General features: G+C 45.2%; 1 protein-coding gene across 4 annotated transcripts in view; it reads left to right on the top strand.

Annotated features, from left to right (window-relative positions):
* C2H16orf78 (chromosome 2 C16orf78 homolog) overlaps positions 1-22,897 on the top strand; it is a 203,158-nt gene that overhangs the window by 89,364 nt on the left and 90,897 nt on the right. The window lies entirely within an intron of this gene.

Genomic DNA, 22,897 nt, shown 5'->3' with positions numbered 1-22,897 from the left:
CCTAAGGGAGATGACGAAGGACGAATATGTCCCTTTTCCAAGGACTCCTTTATATATTCTCGCATAGCCGCGTGTTCAGGCACAGACAGATTAAATAAACGACCCTTAGGGTATTTACTACCCGGGATCAAGTCTATGGCACAATCGCACTCCCGGTGCGGAGGTAGTGAACCAACCTTGGGTTCTTCAAAAACGTCACGAAAGTCAGACAAGAATTCAGGAATCTCAGAGGGAATAGATGATGAAATGGAAACCAAAGGTACGTCCCCATGAGTTCCTTTACATCCCCAGCTTAACACAGACATAGCTCTCCAGTCGAGGACTGGGTTATGAGATTGCAGCCATGGCAATCCCAGCACCAAAACATCATGTAGATTATACAGCACCAGAAAGCGAATAACCTCCTGGTGATCCGGATTAACACGCATAGTCACTTGTGTCCAGTATTGTGGTTTATTACTAGCCAATGGGGTGGAGTCAATCCCTTTCAGAGGTATCGGAGCCTCCAATGGCTCCAAATCATACCCACAGCGTTTGGCAAAGGACCAATCCATAAGACTCAAAGCAGCGCCAGAGTCGACATAGGCGTCCGCGGTAATAGATGACAAAGAACAAATCAGGGTCACAGATAGAATAAACTTAGACTGTAAAGTGCTAATTGAAACAGACTTGTCAGGCTTCTTAGTACGCTTAAAGCATGCTGATATAACATGAGTTGAATCACCACAATAGAAGCACAACCCATTTTTTCGTCTAAAATTCTGCCGCTCGCTTCTGGACAGAATTCTATCACATTGCATATTTTCTGGCGTTTTCTCAGTAGACACCGCCAAATGGTGCACAGGTTTGCGCTCCCGCAGACGCCTATCGATCTGAATAGCCATCGTCATGGACTCATTCAGACTCGCAGGCACAGGGAACCCCACCATAACATCCTTAATGGCATCAGAGAACCCTTCTCTGAAAATCGCCGCCAGGGCGCACTCATTCCACTGAGTAAGCACAGACCATTTGCGGAATTTTTGGCAGTATATTTCAGCTTCATCTTGCCCCTGAGACAAGGACATCAAGGCCTTTTCCGCCTGAAGCTCTAAATGAGGTTCCTCATAAAGCAACCCCAAGGCCAGAAAAAACGCATCCACATTGAGCAACGCAGGATCCCCTGGTGCCAATGCAAAAGCCCAGTCTTGAGGGTCGCCCCGGAGCAAGGAAATTACAATCCTGACCTGCTGTGCAGGGTCTCCGGCAGAGCGAGACTTCAGGGACAAAAACAATTTGCAATTATTTTTAAAATTTTGAAAGTGAGATCTATTCCCCGAGAAGAATTCAGGCAAAGGAATTCTAGGCTCAGACATAGGTGCATGAACAACAAAATCTTGCAAATTTTGTACCTTTGTGGCGAGATTATTCAAACCTGTAGCTACACTCTGAAGATCCATTTGAAACAGGTGAACACAGAGCCATTCAAGGATTAGAAGGAGAGAAAGAGAGGAAGGCTGCAGTATAGGCAGACTAGCAAGTGATTCAATTAAGAGCACACTCAGAACTAGAGGAAGAAAAAAAAAAAAAAAATTGTAGCAGACTTCTTTTTTCTCTCCTTTCTCAGCCAGTAATTTAACCCTTTTTTTTGGGCCGGTCAAACTGTCATGATTCTCAATGGCGAGAGAACATAGCCCAGCATATATGAGAACTAGCTCTTGGAAGATGGAAACTATACTGACCATGAACTAAACCTGCCGCACAACTAGAAGTGGCCGGGTAGCATGCCTACGTTTTTTTATCCCTAGATGCCCAGCGCCAGCCGGAGAACTACCTAATCCTAGCAGAGGAAAAGACAGTCCTGGCTCACCTCTAGAGAAATTTTCCCAAAAGGCAGACAGAGGCCCCCACATATATTGGCGGTGATTTTAGATGAAATGACAAACGTAGTATGAAAATAGGTTTAGCAAAAATCGAGGTCCGCTTACTAGATAGCAAGAAGACAGAAAGGGCACTTTCATGGTCAGCAGAAAACTCTATCAAAACACCATCCAGAAATTACTTTAAGACTCTAGCATTAACTCATAACACCAGAGTGGCAATTTCCGCTCACAAGAGCTTTCCAGACACAGTAACGAAACAGCAGCTGTGAACAGGAACAAAATGCAAAAACACACAAGGACAAAAGTCCAACTTAGCTGGGAGTTGTCTAGTAGCAGGAACAAGCACAGAAAGGCTTCTGATTACATTGTTGACCGGCATGAAACTGACAGAGGAGCAAGGTTATATAGCGACTCCCACATCCTGATAGGAGCAGGTGAACAGAGGGGATGATGCACACAAGTACAATTCCACAAGTGGCCACCGGGGGAGCCCAGAATCCAATTTCACAACAGCCGTCCACCTAAACTGACATCCTAAGCAAGGAGAGCACTAATTAGAGAAGCAGCCAAAAGGAGGAGCTGCAGAGATCCAGAATCTGTTAACAGGACAAATATTAGTCACAAACTCCACTAATCTGGCCTTTATGGATATAGGGCAATCCTGGAGGAAAAACTGCCGTTAGTGGATGCAAAAGAGTTAAGATTGGGACATCGGTTCACCTTCCAGCAGGGCAACGACCCTAAACATACTGCTAGAGCTACAATGGAGGAATAAGATCATATTCATGTGTGTGAATGGCCCAATCACAGTCCAGACCTAAATCCCATTGAAAATCGGTGACAAGACTTGAAAATTGCTGTTCACAGTGCAAAGAAGAAGAGGCAAAAATATCACCTCTAGATGTGCAAAGCTGGTAGAGATACCCCAAATTATTTACAGCAGTAATTGCAGCAAAAAGTAGTCCTACAAAGTATTGACTCGAGGGGAATGAATAGAATTGCACATCATAATTTTCAAATTTGTATTTTTTTTCAATAATTAGAAAACTTTATATCATTGCCTTTCTCCTTCACAAATACTTACTGCTTTGCGATTGTATATCACATAAAATCCCAATAAAATACATTTAAGTTTGTGGGTGTAACGTAAAAAAGTGGAAAGGTTCACGGGTTAAGAACACTTTTTCAAGGCACCGTAGTTGACAATAGTCCCAAATTTGCTTGGACTGTCCAGAATTTTCAGAATCAATCAAAGTAGATTCCCTTAACACTTTTCGGGAGAAGATATTTTCTGTCACCAGGTCTTGCTACTTAATCTGAGAGCATCATGATGTAGGAGCAGAGACCCCGATTCCAGTGATGTATCACTTACTGGACTGCTCAGTTTAGTTTTTATAAATCACTATTTTATCAGCAGGAAATTATCACTAGAGAGCAACTTGACCAGCCACACCCCCAACACTGATTGGCAACTATGCACTGTGTACACAGCAAGCTGCCAATCAGTGGTGGAGGGCGGGGTTATACAGAGCTCAGCATTCAGAGAACTGGTAGATCTGCAGCAGGGAAGAGTTTTTAATCAAAACTACAGCAACCAGAAAAGTAAGTGACACATCGCTGGAATCGGGGTTTCTGCCCCAACATCATGCATAAATACATCCCACTCAAAAGTAGATGTTCCTTTCCAGTTTTGGAATTTGCGCAGAAGTGCACTGTGGTGTCAGTAAAGTTGGAAGCTTACCGTGACACTTAATGTTTTGCTGTAAAAATAAATAATTAAATGAATAAAATTGGGACAATTTTTTTATGAAGCATTTATATATTTTATCCTTGGTATAAAACATTAAAAATGAAACTATTTAGAAAAACAGATAAATGAATCAATGCTGCGCTTCGTCTATGTCGTATCTTCTAGAACGTAATGGAAGGCTCTATTGTCAGCGGTGGTGTCATGCCAGTAATGTAATTTACCGTAAATATAGATGAACCTTAGCAGGCGACACTGCACTGCTTCACCTTGTGTCTTGCAGACAGTAATTGCTGGAATAGCTCCATTTATTTGCCAATGTGATGAGCACCTCCATCTTTTCCCCATTCTTGCTTGCCGGAGGAATAATTCAGCTAATGTAATGGGCCCCGGCGCAAAATCTTTACCAGGACCATCGCCCGCCATGTGCTATATATGTAACTGATGTCTTTTTATGTTGCAGAGGAGCCATATGGCTCCATACGTAAAATGCAATGACGTGGATCTGGCCAAATATTAGTCCCTTCACAACATATAATATATATTGGCTTCATAAGTCTTGTCCCTGCCTTTGATGCAGGCTCACACGCTGAGCCTGCATCTTTCCCTGCACATGACGTCTGATTTGTGCATTTAACAGCCACTGAAATGTCAGGCATTAAAGTGAATAGTGTGAGTATAGACTGACCCGGTAGGGGGGTTGGTGAGCTCTTATGGTCAGAGGGGTTCTCTCTGTCTCCTGTAGAGTGTAAGCTCTTATGGTCAGAGGTGTCCTCTCTCTCCTGTAGAGTGTAAGCTCTTATGATCAGTGGGGTCCTCTCTGTCCTGTAGAGTGTAAGGTCTTATGGTCAGTGGGGTCCTTTCTCTCTTCTGTAGAGTGTAAGCTCTTATGGTCAGAGGGGTTCTCTCTGTCTCCTGTAGAGTGTAAGCTCTTATGGTCAGAGGTGTCCTCTCTCTCCTGTAGAGTGTCAGCTCTTATGATCAGTGGGGTCCTCTCTGTCCTGTAGAGTGTAAGGTCTTATGGTCAGTGGGGTCCTTTCTCTCTTCTGTAGAGTGTAAGCTCTTATGATCAATGGGGTCCTCTCTCTCCTGTAGATTGTAAGCTCTTATGATCAATGGGGTCCTCTGTCTCCTGTAGAGTGTAAGCTCTTATGATCAATGGGGTCCTCTGTCTCCTGTAGATTGTAAGCTCTTATGGTCAGTGGGGTTCTCTCTCTCCTGTAGAGTGTAAGCTCTTATGGTCAGTGGGGTCCTTTCTCTCTCCTGTAGAATGTAAGCTCTTATGGTTAGTAGGGTCCTCTCTCTCCTGCAGAGTGTAATCTCTTATGGTCAGTAGGGTCCTCTCTCTCCTGTAGAGTGTAAGCTCTTATGGTCAGTGGGGTCCTCTCTCTCTCCTGTAGAGTGTTAGCTCTTATGGTCATTGGGGTCCTCTCTCTGTCCTGTAGAGTGTAAGCTCTTATGGTCAGTGGGGTCCTCTCTCTCCTGTAGAGTGTTAGCTCTTATGGTCAGTGGGGTCCTCTCTCTGTCCTGTAGAGTGTAAGCTCTTATGGTCAGTGGGGTCCTCTCTCTCCTGTAGAGTGTAAGCCCTTATGGTCAGTGGGGTCCTCTCTCTCCTGTAGAGTGTAAGCTCTTATGGTCAGTGGGGTCCTCTCTCTTCTGTAGAGTGTAAGCTCCTATGGTCAGTGGGGTCCTCTCTCTCCTGTAGAGTGTAAGCTCTTATGGTCAGTGGGGTCCTCTCTCTCCTGTAGAGTGTAAGCTCTTATGGTCATCGGGGTCCTCTCTCTCTCTCCTGTAGAGTGTAAGCTCTTATGATCAGTGGGGTCCTCTCTCTCTTCAGTAGAGTGTAAGCTCTTATGGTCAGTGGGGTCCTCTCTCTCCTCTAGAGTGTAATCTCTTATGGTCTGTGGGGTCCTCTCTCTCTCCTGTAGAGTGTAATCTCTTATGGTCTGTGGGGTCCCCTCTCTGTCCTATAGAGTGTAAGCTCTTATGGTCAGCAGAGTCCTATCTCCGAGCAGAAGGGCAGGAGTGCGGCTTCTACCTCTGCTCCCCCTATAGGTATGCCCATTAGTGATGAGTGAGTATACTCGTTGCTCGGGTTTTCCTGAGCACGCTCGGGTGGTCTCCGAGTATTTATGACTGCTCGGAGATTTAGTTTTTCTTGCCGCAGCTGGATGATTTGCGGCTACTAGACAGCTTGATTACATGAGGGGATTCACTAGTAACCAGGCAACCCTCGCATGTATTCAGCCTGGCTAACAGCCGAAAATCATCCAGCTGAGGCAAAGAAAACTAAATCTCCGAGCAGTCACAAATACTCGGAGATTACCCGAGCGTGCTCTGGAAAACCCAAGCAACGAGTACACTCGCTCATCACTAATGCCCATCTATGGGACTATATTTTATTTCCTTTACGTCTAGTACATGGGCAGTTTGTAAGACACATATCTACAAAGAGGGAACCCCAAGAAGAATAAACTATGAATATGATAGCGAGCTTAAATGGCTATTTTTGTCTTACCAGGCAAACACTCATTTACATGCTCATATTTGCAGTTTCAGGGATAATTGTAATCCTAAATAGCTTGTGTATCTGTTTTTAGAAACAATGGTATTATATTACACATAGGACTGTGCTTTATGGAAAATCGACTGCCAAAATTAAGCATGAATACAGTGTGCTCATTTTCCTCATTTTCACTTATGGATCAAAATTTAAGCAAAGCATAAATCTGATAAACACCCAATAATGTGCAACCCTCACTCCTAACAATTGGCACCTTATACCTCACCTCCGATAGTCAGTGGCCCCCTGCCTAGGCATTATTAGCCCGGAGGCATTTCTCCCATATTAAGCATTGGTTTACACACCACCCAGCAGCAGGTGTGCTTAACTGAAAATAGGCATAATACTGCCAAGTAATAATTTATTGTTGGTGATATTCAACAGGCACAACATAGCATATTGGATTTGCATGGTAAAAAACGTTAAAGTGAATGTGTCAGAAGATGACCTATTTAATTCAAGTTTTAGTTTTAAATGTTTTTTTTTTGTTAAATAAGTGCCTATGGGTTTTTTTCATATGACAATCAATATTAAAAAATAAGGAATTTTGTGTTAGGCATTGGGATCTTTACACTGCACAGGGTAGATCCCGAGCCTTGTCTGTCTCTGCGGTCTCCCATTCGGACTCGGGTCCTGCTGCTCAGCAGAGACATCATTCCCAGCCTCCCGTTCAGGATCACAGTGCTCGCTTGGTTACTGCTGGCTCTCCAGCCAAGTCTATAGCGACCAGTGATAGGCAGCTGAACGCTAAAGCTCTGGGGTTTAAGTCCAGAAATCACCTTTCTGAACAGGTCCGTGTGATGGGTCCTCTCATTTGTGGATGGACGTCAGCTGCTCTGGTGATGTGGCAGCTCCGGATTGGTCCACGGGCAAGGTCCTGTCTGTCTGGACATGAGTTAAGTGTATGAAAGGTTCTCAGAGGGGCACGCCGAGTGAGCTAGTATCATTTTATGTATGGCTATGTGAGTGAGTCTCTACCACTCTGTCTGCAAGTGTCGTATGTCTGTCTAAGGCTATGTCTCCACGTTAAGGCTACGCGGCGGTATCGCCGCAGCGGCCCGCCCCCTTAATGGGACGCGATGGTGCCGGATGTGTACAGTACACATCCGGGATCATCGCACCCCTCGCCATAGGGCCCTGTGATATGCCTTGCGGGGACGCTGCGTCCCCGCAAGGTGTATGGACATGCTGCGTTCTGAAAAGACGCGCAGCATGTCTGGAGTCGCAGGGCCGCCGCGTGCGGGTTTCCACGCATAGTGGAGACGGGATTTCATAAAATCCCCTCCACTATGCTGGAACATCTGGACGCTGCTTGTTTGACGCTGCAGCGTCAAACAAGCAGCGTTTACTGACCGTGGAAACATACCCTAAGCTTTGGGACTGTACACGTAGGCAGGCAGCTAGTGTCAGTGGAGGCAATTAGCTGTTGGCTTAGCATCTGGTTCCTACATGTGTGCAGTTAGCACAGAAGAGTTCCAGAGCAAGCACAACCCTAGTCAGGGTATTAAGCTCAGAGCAGCTGTTCTGTTTCTGTGTGCAAGTGACACAGCTCAGTTGCACAGCTTCTCTTTCGTTTCTGTGTGCAAGTGACACAGATCAGTTGCAGAGCTTCTCTTTCATTTCTGTGTGTGAGTGATACAGCTCAGTTGCAGAGCCGCTCTTTCGCTTCTGTGTGCATGTGACACAGCCCAGTTGCAGAGCATCTCTTTTGTTTCTGTGTGCGAGTGACACAGCTCAGTTGCAGAGCATCTCTTTTGTTTCTGTGTGTGAGTGACACGGTCTAGTTGCAGAGCTGCTTTCATTTCTGTGTTTGAGTGACAGCTCTGTGCAGAGCAGCTCTTTCATTTGTGTGTGAGTGACACAGCACAGTTGCTGAGCAGCTCTTTTGTTTCTGTGTGCGAGTGACACAGCTCAGTAGCAGAGCTTCTCTTTTATTTCTTTACTGTTCCTTCCTGTGGAGTAACAGAGGTTGGAACTCAGCATCCTGTTCACAGTGAGCGGTGTTAACCCAGTGTGTACAGGCAATTGCTTGCCGTGTGTTCCGTCATTTTTTACTAGCAGCAGTTTTCCATCTCTGCACAGTGGACCCCGGATTGCGATTGCGCTTTAGTATTTATTTTATTTAGCGCAATCCGCCAACCCTAACATTTTACAATTTTGACACTGGCCACTAGGGCTATTTTAAACGCCTACTTCCTATTTTTTACAGAAGTGACAGATACCACCTCTGTACATACTTGATAAAACACGCTCATTAGATGCTTCAATGCAAAAGTCTGAGGGTATGTGCGCACGCTGCGGATTTTGCTGTAGATCCGCAGCAGTAATTCCACAGGAATTTACCAAAATCAGTGCGGAAAAATCTGCACACCTTTCCGCAATGTGTGCACATAGCCTGAGTCTGAGCCAGTCTATCGCTGCTAATGTTTATGTGAATTTCCCGAAAAAACAGGAAGTGTGAGTCGATAATAGCCTCAGTGGCCAGTGTGGGAATTGCAAGATTTCTTTTGTTTAATACAGATTGATATGAAAAGTAAATACAAAACAATGCAAAGAATTTATAAAATGTAAAAAATACATAAATCCTGATATAGTCTATATTCCCATTATGAGTATTTGTTGAGTGTTTGATGTTGCAGATTTTCGTCACCTATTAGCTAACTTAGTTTATCTTAATTTTTTCCATTGTGCTTTTAAGTGTGTGTTTTTTAACCTAATTTTTATTCCATTTTTGTCTTTGCAGTTTTTGTTTCTTTTTGGTATGTCATATTTTACATAAAATTGCTTTGTTTTTGATACTCCCTGGTATTTTGTTTAACATTTGCTGACCGGAAGCGCGTCACAAGACTCGCCCATCAGAGCCCCTGTCACGTGATCGTAAGGCAATAAAATGCAATAACAGGCGATCAAAACATTGTATCTATCCAAAATGGTATCAATTAAAATGTCAGCTCGGTACGCAAAACATAAACCCTCACCCAGCCCCAGATGGTGAAAAATGGAGATGCTAGTGGTCTCGGAAAATGGTGACATAAGCAAATTTGTTTTGTTCTTAAAAATTTGGAATTTTTTTTACCACTTAAATAAAAAAGAAGCTATACATGTATGGTATCTGCAAACTCATAATGACCTGGGGAATCATATTGCCAGGTCAGTTATAGCATTTGGTGAACATGGTAAAAAAAATCCAGAAGACAATTGTGGAATTGCACTTTTTTTTTTAAATTTCACTGCACTTGGATTTTTTTTCAACGTTTTCCAGTTCACTGTATGGTAAAATCAATGGTGTCATTCAGAAGTACAACTCGTCCCGCAAAAAACAAGTCCTATTTTGAATTAAAAATAAAGAAGTTATGGCTCTGGGAAGAAGGGGAGCAAAAAACAAAAGCACAAACATGGAAAATTGCAAGGTGATGAAGGGGTTAAAACTCATATTTTTTCATTTTATGCATCATGTTTTTACAACAGATTTCATCCTTTGCAATGCAGTAAATCAGCAGCATTTCCACACTGAAATCCACAGCAATATCTGCGCTAGTCTTGTGGTGATAATCTCCTGCTGATATAACACTCATTGTATTGAAACAGCACACAGCCTAATAAGTGACAAATTACCGAAATCAGTGTCTCATCCCCTACCTCATGCTGTCCTCAGATTACATAATAAAAAAAACCTGCTGACGGATTCCCTTTAACCATGAGTTTATGGACTGTAACTCAAATTGTGTACGCCAAATGATTATTTATAGTAATTATACAATTTAGACAATGTGAAATACCAGATGTAATGACCCTGCTAAACAACATGCAATCAATAGGCATCATCTGTCATTTATTTCCCCTCTTAATCTCCATTCAGTCACAAAAAAATGCAAAATCTGTCTTCGGTTATGTTTTCATTGAGAGATCAGATTACAGCTGCTGCCTATAGAAGTCTATGGAGAGGGGTAGAGTTGGAGGGAAAAAAAATCACTGAAAGAAAAATACAAATAGCATAGGGCTCTCCAAAGTGCAGAATCATAGGTAAAAAAAAAGTGTGTGCCACAAATGAAGATAAACGGTGTTGGATATAGCATGCTCACATGTCCAAGATGTGCTACTACCATGTAGTAAAAAAGTGTTGCAGATCGCACATATTTATTTCCATTACTCTTAGGCCGGCGTCACACTCAGCGTATGTAAATACGGTCCGTTTTTTACGGCCGTAATACGCAGAAAAGTCCCCAAAATAGTGATCCGTATGTCATCCGTAGGCAGTGTGTGTCAGCGTATTTTGCGCATGGCATCCTCCGTATGTAATCCGTATGGCATCCGTACTGCGATATTGTCTCGCAGGCTCGCAAAACCGACATCTAATGGATTTATGTGCTCAAATGTTCGTTAAAACATATATACAGTATATATATATATGTCATTGAGACACATATATATATATATATATATATATATATATATATATTCTGTATTTATATTTAATTCAGCGCGATATATGTGAAAAGCCGGTAATTCAATTGCCGGCTTTTCATTTCTCCTTCACAAACCCGACAGGATATGAGACATGGTTTACATACAGTAAACCATCTCATATCCCTTTATTTTTGCATATTCCACACTACTAATGTTAGTAGTGTGTATGTGCAAAATTTGGGTGCTGTAGCTTGTAAAATAAAGGGTTAAATCGCAGAAAAAATTGGCGTGGGCTCCCGCGCAATTTTCTCCGCCAGAGTGGTAAAGCCAGTGACTGAGGGCAGATATTAATAGCCAGGAGAGGGTCCATGGTTATTGGCCCCCCTGGCTACAAACATCTGCCCCCAGCCACCCCAGAAAAGGCACATCTGGAAGATGTGCCTATTCTGGCACTTGGCCACTCTCTTCCCACTCCCATGTAGCGGTGGGATATGGGGTAATGAAGCGTTAATGTCACCTTGCTATTGTAAGGTGACATTAAGCCAGATTAATAATGGAGAGGCGTCAATTATGACATTTTTTGCCCTGCGACATGCACGTTTCAGAAAAACTGCATTACCATGTTTTTCGGACTATAAGACACACCGGACCATAAGATGCACCCCAAATTGTAGGGTGGAAAATAGCAGAAAAAAGATTTTTATAAGATGGGGGTCCAGCTTAGTGCCTGACTTTAAGGTATCTTACCTGAGGGCCGGTGGTGGTACAGTGGGGTCACAGAAGGCATGACCCCTTCCTCAGGAAGCTGGCGGTGGCAGAAGTGAGGCAATGCTGCAGTCCCGGGGCGCGATGCTGCGGGTCCGGTGTTGGCAGTGAGGCAGAGCTGGAGCAGGGTCTCCTATTCAGGATGCCAGTGGCAGAAATGTGGCAACGCCGCGGCCGGTGTGCACAGTGGGCAGAGCCGAGTGCATCACCAGCTTTCCTGTGGCCATCTTCCTGAAGCCATGGGCCACCGAGATTTCAATCTGAGCACGCGCAGCCTCCAGTGGCCATTTTCCTGAAGCCTCCGGCAGCCTACGGCATCAGGAAGATAGCTTCAGGAAGATCGCAGCAGGGAAACCGGTGATGCACTCGACTCTGCTCACCGTGGATACCGGGCCGCTGTGTCGCCACACTACTGCCGCCGACATCCTGAAGAAGGGACCCTGCTCAGGTCTCTGCCGCAACCACCCCCCCGGTAAGCCTGCGTTTGCAAAATAAGATGCACCCCCCATTTTCCTCCCAAATATTTTTGGGAAAAAGGGCATCTTATAGTCTGAGAAATACGGTATATAACAATTTTTTTTCAAGTTTTTTTGAGTGGTATCCTCAAAAGGAAAATCTGGGCATAGGCCACTAGGCTTAATGGGGTGTTAAACTTTATATTCCTGATGCCTAGAGTTAAGTAGACAAGGACCCCGTTTTAACTATCTTACCAAGGGGTGGCACACCATTGGTGCAACATGTACAGCTGCACAGAGGCCCAAGAGAAATGGGGGCTACTACCATCTCCAAAGCAGTTTGTGCAAAGGGACAATATGGTGTCTTCTTCTGTCTGTGTATCCATGAGTAAGACATTGCACATATTTTTTATCATTCTTTCTTTACACTCCATGACGTTTTAAGTCAGTTTTAGTTAGTATATACCGTATATTTAAAGATCAGTGAATCCATTCTCAGGATGATGGTCTAGCGATCACGTCAGTATTCTGTAGCCACCGGACAGGAGCGATGCAAAGCACCACCTACCTTCTGGAACCTTCGGTGCCTTACTGATTTGTGGGCCTGGCAAAATGTCATCATTAAGTCATGACACAAAGATAACATAGTGCCGGCAGGTAAGAAGAGGTTCACACCGGTTCCCGTCTGGCAGCCATTGACTGTTGATGCTGGGATGGGGTCTTGGAAATTGATTCCCTCATCTCTAGAATTTAGATAAATTTTTTGAGTATACTTATTTCTCTCAGTACACTCTGAGCAACGTTCTTCGTTTGTTTGTTCCATTTACATAAAAATAGTTGAATCCACTGAAGCAGGTGTAAAATAAATTCATGGAAAATGTGTGAAGTCTGTATTCCTATGAATAAACTGCACGTGCTGAAGAAGACAAAGAAATGTAAAATAAATGTGCAAAAACAAAAGTTGTTAAATGTAATTTATGAGCAGGAATTATTATTATTATTATTATTATTATTTATTTATATAGCACCATTAATTCCATGGTGCTGTACATGAGAAAGGGGTTACATACAGAGTTATAGATATCATTTACAGTAAACAGGTTTACAGTGACAGACTGGTACAGAGGGGAGAGGACCCGGTCCTTGCGGACTTACATTCTATGGGATAGTGGGGAAGAGTCAGAAGGTAGGGGTGAGGCGGCGGCGGCTCTGGCGGTGGTGAGGCGGCGGCTCGGTTATTGTAGGCTGTAGGCTTTACTGAAGAGATGGGTTTTCAGGTTCCGTCTGAAGGATCCGAGGGTGGTGGATAATCGGACGTGTTGAGGCATGGAATTCCAGAGGATGGGGGATATTCGGGAGAAATCTTGGAGGCGATCGTGTGAGGAACGAATAAGTGTGGAGGAGAGTAGGAGGTCTTGGGATGAACGAAGATTACGTGAGGGAAGATAGTGGGAGATTAGTTCAGAGATATAGGGAGGGGACAGGTTGTGGATGGCTTTGTAGATCAGTGTTAGTAGTTTGAACTGGATTCATTGGGGGATTGGGAGCCAGTGGAGGGATTTGCAGAGGGGAGAAGCAGGGGAGTAGCGAGGAGAGAGGTGGATTAGGCGGGCAGCAGAGTTGAGGACAGACTGGAGTGGTGCAAGAGAGTTAGCGGGGAGGCCACAGAGGAGGGTGTTGCAGTAATCGAGGCGAGAGATGATGAGAGCATGCACAAGAGTTTTGGTAGATTGTGGACTGAGGAAGGAATGGATTCTGGCAATATTTTTGAGTTGGAGGTGACAGGAGGTGGCAAGAGCTTGGACGTGAGGTTTGAAGGACAGGGCAGAGTCAAGAGTTACTCCGAGGCAGCAGATTTCAGGAGCGGGAGAGAGCGTGATGCCGTTCACCATAATAGATAGATTGGGTAGGGGGGATACGTGAGGTGGGGGAAAGATGATGAATTCGGTTTTGTCTACATTGAGTTTTAGGAAGCGAGAGGTGAAGAAGGAGGATATGGCTGACAGACACTTCGGGATTCTGAACAGCAGGGAGGTGACATCTGGGCCAGAGAGGTAGATCTGAGTGTCGTCTGCATACAGGTGGTACTGGAAGCCATGGGACTTTATGAGTTGTCCTAGGCCAAGGGTATAGATGGAAAAAAGTAGGGGTCCTAGGACAGAGCCTTGAGGGACTCCAACAGAGATAGGGCGGGATGAGGAGGTAGTGTGGGAGTGGGAAACGCTAAATGTGCGGTTGGATAGGTATGAGGCAATCCAGGACAGGGCGAGGTCTTTGATGCCATGGGAAGAAAGAATCTGTAGCAGTAGGCAGTGATCGACTGTGTCGAAAGCAGAGGACAGGTCAAGAAGGAGGAGGATGGAGAACTGTCTGTTAGCTTTGGCTGTGACTAGGTCATTAGTAATTTTTGTCAGGGCAGTTTCGGAGGAGTGGTGGGGGCGGAAGCCAGATTGGAGGTTGTCAAGGAGAGAGTTAGATGAGAGGTGGGAGGAAAGTTGACCATGGACATGCTGCTCAAGGAGTTTTGAAGCAAACGGGAGCAGTGATATGGGGCGATAGCTGGGCATAGCAGTTGGGTCAAGGTTAGTTTTTTTGAGGATGGGTGTGATGGTGGCATGTTTGAAGGCAGAGGGGAAGTGTTATGATCCCAATGGCAGAGGATCTCAGAGATTACAGCAAAGTCTGCAAACATAAATACCAGCTCATAGGGAAGTGGTAAATAGGCTGACCATATACCTGATCCTAGCACAAACAACTAACAGTAGCCTGGGAACGTGCCTACGTTGATTCTAGACGTCTCGCGCCAGCCGGAGAACTAACTAACCCTGTCAGGGAAAATAAGACCTCTCTTGCCTCCAGAGAAAAGACCCCAAAGTTATAATACAAGCCCCCAACAAATAATAACGGTGAGGTAAGAAGAAAAGACAAACGTAAGAATGAACTAGATATTAGCAAAGAGAGGCCCACTGACTAATAGCAGAAGATAGTAAGATGACTTATATGGTCAGCAAAAAACCCTGCAAAATATCCACGCTGAATATCCAAGAACCCCCGAACCGACTAACGGTGAGGGGGGAGAATATCAGCCCCCTAGAGCTTCCAGCAATATCAGGAATCACATTTTGTACAAGCTGGACAAAAATATGAACAATGCAAATAAACAAAAATAAGAAAGCAGGACTTAGCTTATCTTGCAAAGAACCAGGACCTGAAGACAGGAGCAAACAGAAATGAACTGATTACAACGATGCCAGGCACTGGACTGAGAATCCAGGAAGTTTAAATAGCAACACCCCAGGCCTAACGAACCAGGTGAGTACCAACCTGTTGTGGATTCTGTTTTTGGGCTCCCTCTGGTGGTTACAGCTGGTACTGGGTGACTTTGGTGGGTTGCGGTCTCTGGTTTCCACCTGTCCATCAGAGGCTGGGTGTTTCCTATTTAACCTGGCTTTCCTGTCATTCCCTTGCCGGCTATCAATGTATCAGTGTGTCTCTGTTACCTTTGCTACCTGCTCCTAGGCCTTCAAGACAAGCTAAGTCTGGATTTCCCTGTTTCATGTTTGCTTTCATGTTTTTAGTCCAGCTTGCAGATATGTAATTCTCTGCTGCTGGTTGCTCTAGTGGGCTGAAATTACCACTCATGTACCATGAGTTGGCACATGAGTTCAAGTAATTTCAGGATGGTATTTTGAAGGGTTTTAAGCTGACCGCGCAGTTCACCTTTTGTATCCTCTGCTATCTAGCTTAAGTGGGCCTCATTTTGCTGAATCTGTTTTCATAACTACGTTTGTGCCTTCCTCTCATTTCACCGTCATTATATGTGGGGGGCTGCTATTTCTGTGGGAATATTTCTCTGGAGGCAAGATAGGTCTGTGATTCTTCTGATAGGGGTAGCTAGATCTCCGGCTGGCGCGAGACGTCTAGAGTCCCCCCCAGGAACGTTCCTGGGCTGCTGTTAGTTGAGTGTTGAGGTTCAGGATCGCGGTCAGCTCAAGTTCCATCACCCTAGAGCTCATCCTGTTTTTGCCCGTGTTATGTGTTTAATTCCCTGCCATTGGGAACATGACAGTATAGCCGGCCATAAAGTGTTAATTGTTTGGGCTGAAGCAGGAGAAAAAGAAGTGTTGAAGGGAAATTTTTTTTTTTTTCCTCAGAGTTTTGCTGCCTAGCCCTTAATTGCTGTCTAGCTGCTTCTTACCTCCTCTTAACCCTTGAATGGCTCTGACCTTAGCTGTTTAACATGGATGTCCAGAGTTTGGCTTCCAGCCTGAATAATCTTGCTGCAAAAGTTCAAAACATACAGGATTTTGTTGTTCACACTCCTATGTCTGAACCTAGAATTCCTATTCCAGAGTTTTTTTCTGGAGATAGATCTACCTTCCTGAATTTCAGGAACAATTGCAAATTGTTTCTTTCTTTGAAATCTCGCTCCTCTGGAGACCCTGCTCAGCAGGTCAAGATTGTAATATCTTTCCTGCGGGGCGACCCTCAGAATTGGGCATTTGCATTGGCACCAGGGGATCCTGCATTGCTCAGTGTGGATGCGTTTTTTCTGGCACTGGGATTGCTCTATGAGGAACCTAACCTGGAGATTCAGGCTGAAAAGGCTTTATTAGCCCTCTCTCAGGGGCATGATGAAGCGGAAGTATATTGTCAAAAATTTCGGAAATGGTCGGTGCTTACTCAGTGGAATGAGTGCGCCCTGGCTGCAAACTTCAGAGATGGTCTTTCTGAGGCCATTAAGGATATTATGGTGGGGTTCCCTGCGCCTACAGGTCTGAATGAGTCTATGGCTATGGCCATTCAGATTGATCGGCGTTTACGGGAGCGCAAACCTGTGCACCAGTTGGCGGTGTCTTCTGAACAGGCACCTGAGACTATGCAATGTGATAGAATTCAGTCCAGAAGTGAACGGCAAAATTATAGGCGGAAAAATGGATTGTGTTTTTATTGTGGTGATTCAGCTCATGTTATATCAGCATGCTCTAAACGCACAAAAAAGGTTGATAAATCTTTTGCCATTAGTACTCTGCAGTCTAAGTTCATTTTGTCTGTAACTCTGATTTGTTCACTGTCATCCATTTCCGTCGATGCCTATGTGGATTCGGGCGCTGCCCTGAGTCTTATGGATTGGTCATTTGCCAAACGCTGCGGTTTTAGTCTGGAGCCTCTGGAAGTTCCTATTCCTTTGAAGGGAATTGACTCTACACCATTGGCTATGAATAAACCGCAGTACTGGACACAAGTGACCATGCGCATGACTCCCGTTCATCAGGAGGTGATTCGCTTCCTTGTACTGTATAATTTACATGATGTACTAGTGCTTGGGCTGCCATGGTTACAAACTCATAATCCAGTCCTGGATTGGAAAACAATGTCTGTGTTAAGCTGGGGATGTCAGGGGGTTCATGATGATGATGATGCACCTCTGATTTCAATCGCTTCATCTACTCCTTCTGAGGTCCCTGCGTTTTTGTCTGACTATCGGGATGTTTTTGAGGAGCCTAAGCTCAATTCACTCCCTCCTTATAGGGATTGTGACTGTGCTATAGAATTAATTCCTGGCAGTAAGTTCCCTAAGGGTCGTTTATTTAATCTGTCAGTGCCAGAGCATACTGCTATGCGGAATTATATTAAGGAGTCTTTGGAAAAGGGACATATTCGTCCATCTTCGTCCCCTCTGGGAGCAGGTTTTTTTTTCGTGGCAAAAAAAGATGGTTCCCTGAGGCCTTGTATAGATTATCGCCTTCTGAATAAGATTACAGTCAAATACCAGTATCCATTGCCATTATTGACTGATTTGTTTGCTCGCATTAAGGGGGCTAGGTGGTTCACTAAGATAGATCTTCGCGGTGCGTATAATCTTGTGCGGATAAAGCAGGGTGATGAGTGGAAAACCGCATTTAATACGCCTGAGGGCCATTTTGAGTATTTGGTAATGCCTTTTGGACTTTCTAATGCTCCTTCAGTCTTTCAGTCCTTTATGCACAATATTTTCCGTGAATATCTGGATAAGTTTATGATTGTGTATTTGGATGATATTTTGGTGTTTTCTGATGACTGGGAGTCTCATGTTCTACAGGTCAGGAAGGTGTTTCAAGTCCTGCGGGCCAATTCTCTGTTTGTGAAGGGCTCAAAATGTCTCTTCGGAGTCCAGAAGATTTCTTTTTTGGGGTACATTTTTTCTCCTTCTACTATTGAGATGGATCCCGTCAAGGTTCAGGCGATTTGTGACTGGACACAACCTACATCTGTTAAGAGTCTTCAGAAGTTCTTGGGTTTTGCTAATTTTTATCGTCGGTTCATTACTAATTTTTCCAGTGTTGTTAAACCTTTGACTGATTTGACTAAAAAGGGTGCTGATGTTGCTAATTGGTCTCCTGTCATGATTCTCAATGGCGAGAGAACATAGCCCAGCATATATAAGAACTAGCTCTTGGAAGATGGAATCTAAACTGACCATGAACTAAACCTGCCGCACAATTAACAGTGGCCGGGTAGCGTGCCTACGTTTTATCCCTAGACGCCCAGCGCCAGCCGGAGGACTAACTAATCCTAGCAGAGGAAAATACAGTCCTGGCTCACCTCTAGAGAAATTTCCCCAAAAGGCAGACAGAGGCCCCCACATATATTGGCGGTGATTTTAGATGAAATGACAAACGTAGTATGAAAATAGGTTTAGCAAAATCGAGGTCCGCTTACTAGATAGCAGGAAGACAGAAAGGGCACTTTCATGGTCAGCTGAAAACCCTATCAAAACACCATCCAGAAATTACTTTAAGACTCTAGTATTAACTCATAACACCAGAGTGGCAATTTCAGATCACAAGAGCTTTCCAGACACAGTAACGAAACAGCAGCTGTGAACTGGAACAAAATGCAAAAACAAACAAGGACGAAAGTCCAACTTAGCTGGGAGTTGTCTAGTAGCAGGAACATGCAAAGAAAGGCTTCTGATTACATTGTTGACCGGCATGAAACTGACAGAGGAGCAAGGTTATATAGAGACTCCCACATCCTGATGGGAACAGGTGAACAGAGAGGATGATGCACACAAGTTCAATTCCACCAGTGGCCACCGGGGGAGCCCAGAATCCAATTTCACAACAGTCTCCTATGGCTGTGGAGGCCTTTCAGGAACTTAAGCGCCGGTTTTCTTCTGCTCCTGTGTTATGTCAACCAGATGTTTCACTTCCTTTTCAGGTTGAGGTTGATGCTTCCGAGATTGGAGCGGGGGCGGTTTTGTCACAGAGAAGTTCCGATGGCTCGGTGATGAAGCCATGTGCGTTCTTTTCTAGAAAATTCTCGCCCGCCGAGCGCAATTATGATGTGGGTAATCGGGAGCTTTTGGCCATGAAGTGGGCATTTGAGGAGTGGCGTCATTGGCTTGAGGGTGCTAGACATCGTGTGGTGGTCTTGACTGATCACAAAAATCTGATTTACCTTGAGTCTGCCAGGCATCTGAATCCTAGACAGGCTCGTTGGTCGTTGTTTTTTTCTCGTTTCAATTTTGTGGTTTCATACCTGCCAGGTTCAAAGAATGTGAAGGCAGATGCTCTTTCCAGGAGTTTTGTGCCTGACTCTCCTGGAGACTCTGGGCCTACTGGTATCCTTAGGGATGGGGTAATATTGTCCGCCGTCTCCCCAGACTTGCGACGTGCATTGCAGGAGTTTCAGGCGGATAAACCTGATCGTTGTCCACCAGAAAGACTGTTTGTTCCGGATGATTGGACCAGTAGAGTCATCTCCGAGGTCCATTGTTCTGTGTTGGCTGGTCATCCTGGAATATATGGTACTAGAGACTTGGTGGCCAGGTCTTTTTGGTGGCCTTCCTTGTCAAGGGATGTGCGCACCTTTGTGCAGTCTTGTGAAGTGTGTGCTCGGGCTAAGCCTTGCTGTTCTCGGGCCAGTGGGTTGTTGTTATCCTTGCCTATCCCGAAGAGGCCTTGGACGCACATTTCCATGGATTTTATTTCAGATCTCCCTGTCTCACAGAAAATGTCCGTTATCTGGGTTGTGTGTGACCGCTTTTCTAAGATGGTTCATTTGGTACCCTTGCCTAAGTTGCCTTCCTCCTCTGAGTTGGTCCCTTTATTTTTTCAGAACGTGGTTCGTTTGCATGGGATTCTGGAGAATATCGTTTCTGACAGGGGATCCCAGTTTGTGTCTAGATTTTGGCGGACGTTTTGTGCTAAGATGGGCATTGATTTGTCTTTCTCGTCTGCATTCCATCCTCAGACGAATGGCCAGACGGAGCGAACTAATCAGACCTTGGAAACTTATTTAAGGTGTTTTGTTTCTGCTGATCAAGATGACTGGGTTGCCTTTTTGCCACTGGCCGAATTTGCCCTTAATAATCGGGCTAGTTCTGCTACTTTGGTTTCTCCTTTCTTTTGTAATTCGGGGTTTCATCCTCGTTTTTCCTCTGGTCAGGTGGAGCCTTCGGATTGTCCTGGAGTGGACGTGGTGGTGGACAGGCTACATCAGATTTGGAATCAGGTGGTGGACAATTTGAAGTTGTCTCAGGAGAAGACTCAGCAGTTTGCTAATCGCCGTCGCCGCGTGGGTCCCCGACTTCTTGTTGGGGACTTGGTGTGGTTGTCTTCTCGTTTTGTCCCTATGAAGGTCTCTTCTCCTAAGTTCAAGCCTCGGTTCATCGGTCCTTATAAGATCTTGGAGATTCTTAACCCTGTATCTTTTTGTTTGGATCTCCCAGCATCGTTTGCTATTCATAATGTGTTCCATCGGTCGTTATTGCGGAGGTATGAGGTGCCCGTTGTTCCTTCGGTTGAGCCTCCTGCTCCGGTGCTGGTGGAGGGAGAATTGGAGTATGTTGTTGAGAAGATCTTGGATTCTCGTGTTTCCAGACGTAGACTCCAGTATTTGGTTAAGTGGAAAGGTTATGGTCAGGAGGATAATTCCTGGGTGGTCGCCTCTGATGTTCATGCGACTGATTTGGTCCGCGCCTTCCATAGAGCTCATCCTGATCGCCCTGGGGGTTCTCGTGAGGGTTCGGTGACCCCTCCTCAAGAGGGGGGTACTGTTGTGGATTCTGTTTTTGGGCTCCCTCTGGTGGTTACAGCTGGTACTGGGTGACTTTGGTGGGTTGCGGTCTCTGGTTTCCACCTGTCCATCAGAGGCTGGGTGTTTCCTATTTAACCTGGCTTTCCTGTCATTCCCTTGCCGGCTATCAATGTATCAGTGTGTCTCTGTTACCTTTGCTACCTGCTCCTAGGCCTTCAAGACAAGCTAAGTCTGGATTTCCCTGTTTCATGTTTGCTTTCATGTTTTTAGTCCAGCTTGCAGATATGTAATTCTCTGCTGCTGGTTGCTCTAGTGGGCTGAAATTACCACTCATGTACCATGAGTTGGCACATGAGTTCAAGTAATTTCAGGATGGTATTTTGAAGGGTTTTAAGCTGACCGCGCAGTTCACCTTTTGTATCCTCTGCTATCTAGCTTAAGCGGGCCTCATTTTGCTGAATCTGTTTTCATAACTACGTTTGTGCCTTCCTCTCATTTCACCGTCATTATATGTGGGGGGCTGCTATTTCTGTGGGAATATTTCTCTGGAGGCAAGATAGGTCTGTGATTCTTCTGATAGGGGTAGCTAGATCTCCGGCTGGCGCGAGACGTCTAGAGTCCCCCCCAGGAACGTTCCCCGGCTGCTGTTAGTTGAGTGTTGAGGTTCAGGATCGCGGTCAGCTCAATTTCCATCACCCTAGAGCTCGTCCTGTTTTTGCCCGTGTTATGTGTTAAATTCCCTGCCATTGGGAACATGACACAACCTGGGAAAAGACAATCCAAGTGCCAAACCACTAGTGACCACAAGAGGGAGCCAAGAAGTATAGTTCACAACAGTACCCCCCCTTTAAGGAGGGGTCACCGAACCCTCACCAAGACCACCAGGGCGATCAGGATGAGCAGCGTGGAAGGCACGAACCAAATCGGCCGCATGAACATCAGAGGCGACCACCCAGGAATTATCCTCCTGACCATAGCCCTTCCATTTGACCAAATACTGAAGCCTCCGTCTAGAGAGACGAGAATCCAAGATCTTCTCCACCACGTACTCCAACTCGCCCTCAACCAACACCGGAGCAGGAGGCTCAACAGCAGGAACCACAGGCACAACGTACCGCCGCAACAAAGACCTATGGAACACGTTGTGAATGGCAAACGACAGCGGAAGATCCAAATGAAAAGAAACCGGGTTAAGAACTTCCAAAATTTTATAAGGACCAATAAAGCGAGGCTTTAACTTAGGAGAGGAAACCTTCAGAGGGACATACCGAGAAGACAACCAAACCAATTCCCCAACACGAAGTCGGGGACCCACACCGCGGCGGCGGTTGGCAAAACGCTGAGCCTTCTTCTGTGACAACTTCAAGTTGTCCACCACATGATTCCAAATCCGCTGCAACCTATCCACCACGGAATCCACCCCAGGACAGTCAGAAGACTCAACATGACCCGAGGAGAAACGAGGATGAAAACCAGAGTTGCAGAAGAATGGCGAAACCAAAGTAGCGGAACTAGCCCGATTATTAAGGGCAAACTCAGCCAATGGCAAGAAGGTCACCCAATCATCCTGGTCCGCAGAAACAAAACATCTCAAATAAGCCTCCAATGTCTGATTAGTTCGCTCCATTTGGCCATTAGTCTGAGGATGAAAGGCAGATGAAAACGACAAATCAATGCCCATTTTAGCACAAAAAGATCGCCAGAATCTGGACACAAACTGGGATCCTCTGTCGGACACGATATTCTCAGGAATGCCGTGTAAACGAACCACATTCTGAAAAAACAAAGGAACCAGATCGGAAGAGGAAGGCAACTTAGGCAAGGGCACCAAATGGACCATCTTGGAAAAACGATCACACACCACCCAGATGACAGACATTCCTTGAGACACCGGAAGATCAGAAATGAAATCCATGGAAATGTGTGTCCAAGGCCTCTTCGGGATGGGCAAGGGCAAAAGCAACCCGCTAGCACGAGAACAACAAGGCTTAGCCCGAGCACAAGTCCCACAGGACTGCACAAATGACCGCACATCCCGTGACAAGGAAGGCCACCAAAAGGACCTAGCCACCAA

Source organism: Ranitomeya variabilis, chromosome 2, assembly GCF_051348905.1.
Source record: "Ranitomeya variabilis isolate aRanVar5 chromosome 2, aRanVar5.hap1, whole genome shotgun sequence".
Classification (NCBI taxonomy): domain Eukaryota; kingdom Metazoa; phylum Chordata; class Amphibia; order Anura; family Dendrobatidae; genus Ranitomeya; species Ranitomeya variabilis.
Note: the sequence above shows the minus strand (reverse complement) of the source record. Positions and strands in the feature narration are given on the sequence as shown.